The sequence below is a fragment of the Gossypium arboreum genome, chromosome 13, assembly GCF_025698485.1.
Source record: "Gossypium arboreum isolate Shixiya-1 chromosome 13, ASM2569848v2, whole genome shotgun sequence".
NCBI classification, from domain to species: Eukaryota; Viridiplantae; Streptophyta; class Magnoliopsida; order Malvales; family Malvaceae; genus Gossypium; species Gossypium arboreum.
In genome coordinates, this window is record NC_069082.1 from 71,856,951 (window position 1) to 71,868,239 (window position 11,289).

An 11,289-nucleotide genomic window follows, 5' to 3' on the forward strand; every position below is an offset into this window, starting at 1 on the left:
AACTTGATAACTAGTTCAAATCTCAAACCATCTAACATACTTATCAAGTGTATACAACATTACCACCATTTTATCTCAAGTCATACTCATAAGCACATCCATCCAAACACATTCGTACTTAAACATCATTCCGGCTTAACACCCATATCACATTTACTCATTAAAACATGAAGAAGGTAATCAAATTTCTTCACTAACAACCATGGCCGAATGCTTCATTCACCACCCAAGTCCAAAATTTTAACATAGGCTAATTAAAGAACTTAGTAATTAACTTAAATTAAGCTAAAATTCCAAAATCTAACATGAATTACTAACCTTGTTTTGAGCTTAAGACGACCGAATGCTATATCCCTTTCTTCCTTTAAGTTTCGGCCAAGCTAGAACCAAGGATACAAGCTTTGTTTTTTTCATTACCCTTTTTCTTTTTCATTCTTTTATTTATTTCCTTTCTTTTGCATAAAATAATAGTCATTTAATTAAGATCTAATACATATTATATATATGTGACCATCATGGCCGACCACCACTTATAAAAAGAAGGGGTATTTGACATGCAAAACCATTGTTTTGCATGCATGATTCAATTAGTCATCACACATTTCCCTATCCTACTTTCAAAGTTTACTACTAGGTCCTTTTTAGTGAAATTCACATTTATAACTCTAAATCAAAACATCAAAAATGTCACACACGAATTAACACATATTATAGGCATCAAAATGAATATTAAATTATTTTTATGCCTCGATTTTGTGGTCCTGAAACCACATTCCGACTAGGGTCGTTTTAAGGCTGTCACAAAATTTATCTCGATGTTAGAAACCCATTTCCAGAACTCTGAGACAGCACTTAAAAATCAACTAGCATCGATCCAAGGGCTCGAAACTCAGATAGGCCAGCTTTCCAATCTAATCTCCGAACGACCACAAGGTAGCTTGCCAAGTAATACTGAACCCAACCCAAGGGAATAGTTCAACGCGATTAATGTTCAAGATGAAGAAGGATTCATTGAGCTTGAGCCAGAACCGAGGCAAGAAACTATGGTAAGCAGAGGTCAAGGTGAGGTAGGTCATAATAAAAACAAATCAGTGAATGTTGAATATAAACCTCGTGTGCCATATCCCAATGCAACAAGGAAAGACCGCTCAGATGAATAATTTGGTAAATTCCTTAAACTGTTAAAAAAATACATATTAACTTACTATTTATTGAAGCTCTATCGCAGATGCCAAATGCAATGAAATTTTTAAAGGAGCTTTCAGCAAATAAACGGAAGTTGGACGAGGCGTCACATGTGGAGCTAAATGCAATTTGCTCAGCTATTCTACAGAATAAACTACCCAACAAACTAAAAGATCCAAGAAGTTTTACGATTCCTTGCTTAATTGGGAGTTTAGAAGTTAATAATGCATTGGCTGATTTAGGGGCTAGTATTAACGTCATGCCCTACAAAATGTTCAAACAATTAGGTCTTGGGAAACCCAAACAGACTAGGATGAGCATTCAATTAGCAGATAAAACTATAAGATTCCCTAGGGGTATTATTGAAGATATGCTAGTTAAATTCGATAAATTTATATTTCCCGTTGACTTCATTGCTCTAGACATAGAGGAGGATAGCAACACTCCTTTGATTTTGGGTAGGCCCTTTTTAGCAACTACCAAAAAGATTATTAATGTTGGCATAGGTGACCTCACACTCCATGTGGGAAATGAAACAATCACCCTTCAAGCTCACAATTCTGGCACCACATCAGAAATTGAAGGTGATCGTCTAAACCAGTCTACTAAAACTAAAAATATGGTACAACCTACCTTGCAGGAAATGAGTCTGAAGGAAGTATATGAGTCATTCTCAAGCAGTAGCAGAGGACCTATTCATGAAGATCGAAGGCTACAATTCGAGGAGCTAGATGAATGGCGGACGCATATACCAAGAACACATGATAAACCAAAACTACACCAGAACGAGCTCAACACCTTCCCACGTCAACTTAAGGTTGGAGATAAAGTCTTATTAGATGCCGCATATCTTCACATTGTCACTACCACACCGAACGAAGAAATCCCTCTTACGGTACTTAGCATTTTCTCATTCAGTACAGTCGAGGTAAGTCATCCCAAGTTCGGTACTTTTAAGGTAAACAACACCCGTCTAAAACCTTATTTTGATGAGAATGATAGCAGGAATGAGGAGTATAAACTCCTCGAACCACCATGACCATTCAATGGAGAGGTAAGTCGAGCTTAGATGATAAATAAACACTTCTCGGAAGGCAACTCGAGCACTAACAATATTAATTTATTTAAATTTTAGTATTTAACACCTAACTTACTAACAAAGATCTTCAATACAGGTTTTTCCACACAGACACGGCCAAGCACACGGACTTGCTTAGGGCCATGTGAAAATAGGGGAAAGATTTCCCTAACACGGGATACGATAAATCACCATAGCCGTGCGACATGGTCGTGGGCGAACCTGCCAAAACAACACGGGCGTGCGACACGCCCGTGTCTAGAACCCATGGTTGAACCTGTTAAACGAACACGGGCGTGGGCCTACATACACGGGCGTAGGAGAAGGGAAGAAAGCCAAGCACGGTTGTGCCACACGGCCGTGTGTACCCATACGCCCAAGGAACACGAGTGTGGACTAAAAGTTAGACGCACCCAAATTCAAAATTTGCGAGTCACACGGGCAAAAATTGGGGAACATGGGTGTGTTCCCTGGCCGTGTGCCCCAAAATCTATAAATAGGTTGTACTATTCATTGTCTTTTTCACCCAAAAAACCTTAAACCTAGCCGCTGCAAGTCCACACGTCCTCCCCACCATGCCCGCATGTCGCTTCCAACTGCATTTTCGACACCCAACCTCTCTCCTTTAGTGTTTGTTTACTCATTTCTATTTTATTTCACTAATTTATAATGCTTTCTATCATAGTAATCTATATTTTTCATATTTTTTTTCATCTTTCTATCACTCAAATGTCAGTTATAGAATAAGTTATCATCTTTTTATTGTTCAAATTCTTATTCATTACATGATTTCTCTACTCCACTTGATTAGTTAAAAGTGCATATTCATGGTTAGGATGGTTGAAATATAAATGCCTCTTATGTTAACATTTATGTTCATTTGTATAGTATGATACATTCAATTATTTTCCATTTTTACTTAAATCACCATGCTAATGCCAGAAAAGTAGGTCATTGAACTTATTGTTTTTGCTAAACTTAGTAATTGTGGCTGAACATATTTATGGATTTTTCTCTTCGAATTTAGTTTCATTTTCCCCTGTCTACTCATCAAGATGAATTAATGTTTCCAATTGCAGGCATACAATGTCGTCTTCACGTGGTAAAAAGGCCGCTGGAGTGTCATCTTCTTCGGATCCTACCGCGAAAGTTCGTCACCCTTTCTTGAAGTTCCCTATCGGGCCCCAAGAAGAAATTTTCCAAATACTCCGGGCCCGACCTTTAATTGCGGGCTGCAGCATCGACTGGGCTACAGTAGAACAAGTTCAGTTGGCTGATGCGATTTGGGACCTCCTAACCACCGACCCTTGGGAGCTTTTCTTTGGGATCATCGAGCCGACGTATATCAAGCTCACGATGGAATTATACTCCACATTTCATCTTTAGACCGTGATGACGAACTACGATGATCCCGGCACGGTGCAATTTTGCCTAGGTGGATTAGTCCACCAACTCAGTGTCCCAGAATTCGATACTACACTGGGTTTATATACGAAGGAATTCAAGGAGGAGAATGACTTACATGCTCTCAACCGCCACATCCATCATTCTCCTTCATGGTGCTGGGACGCACTAGTACCAGGCGCGGCCACCTACAATCCTAGCCGCTCTAGGGCATCGGCTCTCCCTCCATCTCTGAGGTACCTACATGCCATTTTGGCTCACACGATAACAGGAAGGCGAGAGAGCACTGGTGTCGTCAATACTCACGATGCCTACTTTCTATGGTGTATGTCGTACGAGCACGTCATTGACCTTGCCTATTTCATTGCCCTCGCCATTCAACACCAGATGGAGCGGCATAGGAAGGGGGTTATCTTCATTGGCCCCTATGTGACGCGATTGGCTCAACACTTCGGGCTCCTCAGCACCGCGTCCCAAGAATCATCCTTGACCCTCATTGGCCAAATGTCTCCACAAGGCATCTCGAGCATGCTTAGCATGAGGATGATCGAAAAGCACCGAGGAACCTACCCTCCTCAATATCGTCTCGCACAATCTACTGAGGAGGAAGCCCCCGAGGACATTACTGATGATGTCCCCCCATAGCACGAGGACCCACCGTCTCAGCCACCACCACCCTCTCATCCAGTTCATGCGATGGCTTCATATGTTGACATCTCTTAGCACCTCACTTGATTCGAGCAGTAGTGTTTTCAATGATTTGACAACATTGATGCTACTCTACAGCAGATTTGTCAGAACCTCTACATCTCATCGCCACCCCCACCTTGCGAACCATTTAGCGATGAAGATGTTTAAAAATATTTATTTATTATTTTATGTTTTTACTTTTATTTTATTTTAAAACTACTTTTTATTTTTCTTTCACTTTATTTTTATTAGGACTTATAATTATTATTTTACAATTTTTAATTTTGGCTAATTCCTATTGAGTACTTACCCTTCCTTATATATTTCCTAAAAGAGTTCCTGATTCTATCACAGTTATAAAGAGCTTCATAGCTCACTATTACTCAGGAACTCAAAACTCCACTGAGAAAGGTTCTCCACGACTGCCATGCCCTGCTTGACCACGATCATAACGAACTTCAGATATAATATTCTTTTGGCGCAAGACTTATGGACTAATGAACCTCTACCACCGCCGGAGTATCCTCCTCCACCCTCACGCCGATTATTCTCCAAAACTCCAATTCAAGGAAATTCACTCATCACTCAAGAAGTTTCACTCCTCTCCCTATGTTATTTCTATATTCTTATATCTATCTTTGTACATTGAGGACAATGTACATCTTAAGTGTGGGGGTATTCATTTAATTATCAGAAAAATCCCTGAATGACTGCCTTGTTCTCTTAAAATGCTCTCATATCATATTTAGGATAAATTTTGATTGATTTATGATTTTTATTGATATATCTTGAATTAAAACATAGGAATTTATGCATTGATTGTTTAAACTTTAAGACATTAGAGAATCAAGCATGATAATTGATTTTTAAGAATTTAAAATTTTAAGTTGTTTTCCCAAAGTTTAGGTATTACTTTAAGTTGGAATTCACAAGTTTTAAACATCAAAAAGCCATAATTTTTGTGAGATTTTTGAGCCTTTTGAGCATCTATTAATTCCTTCATGCTCACTTTTATTATTGCTTTGAGTGCATCAGTATTGAACTGTTATTCTAGAACTTGCTTGATTATGCATGTCAAGACCACACCATTTGATTTGATATGTCAAAATGATTAAGGCACTTAGGATTAACCCCTAGTGAACCCCTTTGAGCCTACAACCCATTTTTTTGTATTACCCGTAATATTAACGCTTAACCCATTATTGTTGAAATTCCCTAAATTAAATCCCTATTTTTGTCAAGATTTGAATTGAAATAGTTACTCAGCTATGTCTTGTTCTTAATAGTTAGTCTATGTTATTTAACTTGTTCTTAAAAAAAATTTGCGCATACACATTAGTATTAATCTTTTGTTTTTGAGCTTAAGCATTTAAATTCCATATTCTGAGAAGAAGCTCTTTTGTACCCAAGTGATGATTAAATCTTTTTCTAGTTAAGTGATTTTTCAATTCAATCTCAATTCTAACCGTTTCTTTCAGCTTGTGACCACACCCCCTAACCAAAGCCACGTTACAACCCTCTAAAGACCTTTTGATTGATGGATCATCTCAAATTATAGTGGTGGAAATGTGATTTTCATGCAAGCCTATGGTAATAACTTTTCATATTGACTAATGAGTGCTACTTACATTGTCCTTAAACATTTTGAGTGATTTGAGTGAATATTTAGTGAGGTTGTTAAACTCTATGAGATTTTGAATCGAGGCAACCACTTAGATAAGGAGAGATGCCTAAAGTTTTGCATCAACACACAACTCAAACCAACGTGTGATGCAATAAGTAGTAAATTCTTTCCCAGACTCCGGCTGAATCAAGATAGAGGCCTCAGTTACAAATTTCTTGAGCTTTATAAAGCTCTCTTGCTGCACATCAGTCCAATTAAAAGGCATACCCTTAAGTAATAGCTTAGTTAAGGGCGTGTCAATCAGTGAGAATACTTCTACAAATCTTTGATAGTACCCAACCAGTTCCAGAAAACTACGAATTCCGACACAGTCTTAGGCTGCTTCCAATCTAACACAACCTCTATTTTCTGAGGATCAACTGTAATCCCCTTAGTAGATACCACATGACCCAGAAATGTTACCTCATGTAACTAGAATTCACACTTGCTAAACTTGGCGTACAGTTGTTTCTCCTTCAAAATTTGTAGAACTACTCGCAGATGTTCATTATGTTCATCTTCAGTCCTCGAATACACCAGTATGTCCTCAATAAATACTACAATAAACCGGTCCAGATAGGGTTGAAACACTCTGTTCATCAGATCCATAAAAGCTGCTGGTGCATTGGTTAGTCCAAAAGGCATTACCAGGAACTCGTAATGACCATAATGAGTTCTAAATGTCGTCTTGTGCACATCGGCCTCTTTAACTCTCAGTTGGTGATACCCTGATCGAAGATCTATTTTAAAGAAAACCAATGCTCTTTGCAGTTGGTCGAACAGATCATCAATCCTTATTAGAGAGTATTTGTTCTTAATGGTCAGTTTATTCAGTTGTTTGTAGTTGATGCACATACACATGGATCCATCCTTCTTTTTCACAAATAAGACTGGTGCTCACCACGGAGACGCACTAGGTCGGATAAACCCACGGTCCAGTAGCTCTTGAATCTGGGCCTTAAGCTCCACAAGCTTTTTCGGTGCCACTCTGTAAGGCACGATAGACACCGGAGCCGTACCAGGAATGAGCTCAATCCTAAACCCCACTTCACATTTTGGAGGTAACCTTGGTAAGTCTTCAGGAAAGACGTCTAGAAAATCCTTAACTGTTTTGATATCCTTCACCGAAGAGTCCCTAACATCTGAAACACTGAAGTAGGCTTAGAATGCCTCACAACCCTTGCGAACCAATTTCTCGGCCCTTAGTCCAGAAATTACATTACTCAAATAGTTTCGTCGCTCCCCAATTACCACTACCTCCTCATCTGCCTCAGTTCTCAGTACAACCCATTTAGTGGCACAATCCAAGCTTACCTGAGGTTTAACTAACCAATCCATGCCCACTATTAGGTCGAACTCCCTGAAAGGCAGCTCCATAAGATCGGCCAGAAAGATAACTCCTTGTATCTCCAAGGGAACATCTCTAAACACCTTATTAATCCAAATGGGCTACCCTAGTGGACTTAGAACAATAATCTCACTCATAGTGTTTTCAGCCATAAAACCCAATATCTTAGACACAGAGCATGCTATGTATGAATGAGTAGACCCCACACAATCAATGCAGTATAAGGTATATTATGGATAAAGAACGTACCCGTAATGACATCTGGAGCATTCCCGTCCTCTCGGAGATGTGCAACATAAACCAGCATCGGCTGCCTTGCCTCAGTATGACCATCACCTCTGCCTTGTGCTCCACAACCACGGCCCACACCATTTCCACCTCTGGCCTGACCACAGCCTCTCGATGGCTACTGACCACCTCGCTAAACATTACCAAAACCAATAGCTTGCATCTACTCAGGCCTCTATAGACAATCCTTGACACGGTGCTCCAATGATCTGCATCTCAAAATGCACCTATTTTTTTCAAACATTCGCCCTGATGGCGTTTATTGCAATCAGCACAAAACTACGATCAAGTAGTAGCAGTAGCAGGGGTCTTAACTCTGGTTGGCCCCTCAGCTCTGGGCTTTTTTTTAAACCTTTGAAAAGAATTTGAGGGCTCAGCATCCCTCTTACCTCTACTTTCTCTCTGTTCTGGCGCTAGCACGCGTCACATCCTTGGCAATTTTTACCTTGTCAACCAGTGCTGCGAAATCCTACTCCCTCTGAGGAGCTATCAGAACCCTTAAACCATATCTGAGGCTATCCTCAAATCGAACACACCGCTCGTATTTTGTTACCACCATTCCACGTGCATAGTGGCTCAATCGTAAAAATTCAGCCTCATATTCAGCCACTGTCCTATCTCCCTGAGTTAAGTTCAGAAATTCCCTTCTACTGGCATCTACATAGCTAGCACCCACATACCTAGCCTGGAAAGTAGTCTTGAAAAACTCCAAGGCCAACCGATTGGCTTGAGTTCCCTCTTTGACGGTAAGCCACCACTGGTAGGCCTCATCTCTCAACAGTGATACTGCACCTTTTAATTTTTGCTCAAGGGTGCAGTTGAGGTCATCCATGATCCTCCCTGCGGCCTCGATCCAATATTCAGCCACATTAGGGGCAACTCCAGTAATACCCCTAAAAATCTCTACCCCATTAGACCTGAGTCGTTCCGTAACCAACCCACGACGCACTTTGCCAGTACTAGGCCCAACGACCTTTTCCAGAATCCTCAACATTGCTTGGGACAATACATCATCCCCAACTACTCTATTTTGAGACCCTATCTCAGCCATAGGTAAAGCTGGTGCCTCTCTAACTTCCTCATTGGCTGGTGTCCAAAAGACGAAGACCCAGCCCTAGCACCTCTACGGCCTCTGCTGCACCCTCTACCACGAGTACCTTTAGTGCTTATTATCCAATCGCGCTTTTATATGTATTGAAATTTTTCTGCCAGTCAATTTATTGTTCCAGTGTTTACTACTGATATCTTGTGACCAATATTATCTCAGAGTTTTGTTTTTGCGGTTCGTATTCTTACTACGGTTCGTAGTTTTACTCTAACTAAAAAAAATTCAGTATAGTTTTACCACCTAAAGTAGTCTCAGTAATAACATTTCAATATTATCCTTTCAAAATAAACAATCAAAAAGCTTACTAGATCGATGCGAAGACTCGGTGTACCACTCCTTCAGTATAACGTTTTCAAATAATTATAACAATGTTGTTGAAAATTCTACATTTTTGAAAAACCCAAACCCACAGTTGAGTTTTGCAACCTGGTTCTGATACCACTAAATGTAACACCCCAAACCTGGCCTAGACGTTATGGCCGAATTCGTGATGTCATATTGGAGCATTTTTCCTAAACATTAATTGCGTGAAAATTCATTTTACATCGAACTCCATTAGGTTTTTAACCAAAGTTTAGGATGCCCGATTCATTGTGAAAACTTAAGTTGTTCTCGCAAAACATTAGTTATATTAGTTTGTTATTAAATTTTAAAACAGTGTTTGTTGCAGAAGCTTTCAAACTGTGATGCATAAACGTCGTGTTTTAAGGAAAACATTTGTTTATGTTTCTTTTTTGAACATCCGTGGCCTACTACTACCTGATTAAATTTTCAAGTAATTAAATCCCCAAATAAATATAAAAATAAAATTAAAGAGGCCTTATTACAAAATGAAAACCCAAAAATAAAATCTTAATTATAATATTTAAAGAAACTTCGTCGAGTGGCCACCTCCGAGTCCTCCGTCGCCTCGATCCATCTAAGAATGGGGAATTCATGCACAGTTAACAGATGGGTGAGTTTACAAAACTCAGTGTGAAATCCCATAAAAGTAAACAATTAGAGTAACCATAATTTGGGCCTAAGCCCTTTCAGTTTTAGTTAGGAGCCATAGCCCCCATTTCGGTAGCAGTAGCAGTTTGGGCCTGAGCCCATTTCAATAACAGTGGCAGTCTCGGTCCTAGCCAATTTTAATACAATATGAAAAAAAATAATCCTACCCAATCCATCTGCTATACACCATCTTTGTACCAACCCCACACACCATGTGGGGATAAAATCGACCCACCTAGCCCTACACACCAAGTCGTGCCGGTTGCAGCACTAAAATAGTATTTATAACAGAGATGCCAGAATGGGCCTATAGCATTTTAGTACACTTCCTCTAACATTATAAATCCCACCCCATGCAATGCAACATAATATAAATGTACATACAGTAAAAATGGAATGCTTAAACAATCATACATCACATAGGGATAAAACAATCATCTTACCAAAATAAGGGCCTAGGTATATTTATCTGCCCAACAGAAGGTCCACAGTCGTCTTGGGGGACCCGTGCAACCTTAACAGTCAATCAGTGATAATGGGCCTACAAACCATTTATTTGGGCCCATGTGGGCCCAAATGCTCATATGGCCCATATAGCCCAGAAATGGCCTTAGCCGTGTGGTTTACACATCCTAGCCAAAAATTTACCATGCTTTTGTGAAATTTTCCTGCGTGGGTCCCACAGGCCCATTGGGCCTACATAGCCCAGTTTGGCCTAAAATGGCCCAGTATCGTTTTGGTCCATAAAATCGCTCATGGCCATCTCATCGCCCACACGGCCATGGTTTACTCCTAGGCCTACCACACTAGCGGCCACACGCTCGTGTGGTGGCGGCAGCCCACTTTTTGGCTTTTTGGCTTTCCCACCGATCTATGTTAGTAGCATTGTAGGTACACACACCTGATTGCAAAATCGCCTAACGGGCCCACGAGTACTCCAATCTGTTTCAAGTGGAAGGTTTGGTTAATAGGCTAAAATCGAATTAAAGCGACCTAAACAAAACACTTTTCCATATTCTTACCTATCCCTTACCTTGACCGATCCACAAACTGTTGTAAGCAACCCCTTTTTTTTCCAATCCTTACAGACTACCTACAACCATACGTCCCTTGTAAACTATTACCTCACTCAATCCATTATACCAACTGTAAAGAACTTACCAAACTTGTAGACTGAGAGTGAGGGATAGCAGTACTCGGCCAACACCCCAATGCACACCTTAACTCCAAGGCACGAGATGCACAATCTCGCTCCTTACAAGGAAATGTCAAAAAGGAGAGTTATTAAAGAAGATTATTTTAGCCAAAACCAAAGAGGGAAAGAGAGAAATAAAATGATGAAAAGGGAGAAAGAACCTTGTCTTGACCCTTAACCGATTGCTCAAGAACCCACTTCAAAAGTCAAAACACGATAAGTGTTGAGAGAGATGTAAAGGGGTTTGGCTTCAAGAGAAAATAGTGTCAGCTCAGAAGAAAAAGAAGACAAGCTAATAGAGATTCAACAAGGGTTAAGAAGGTAGAAAATGACTAAG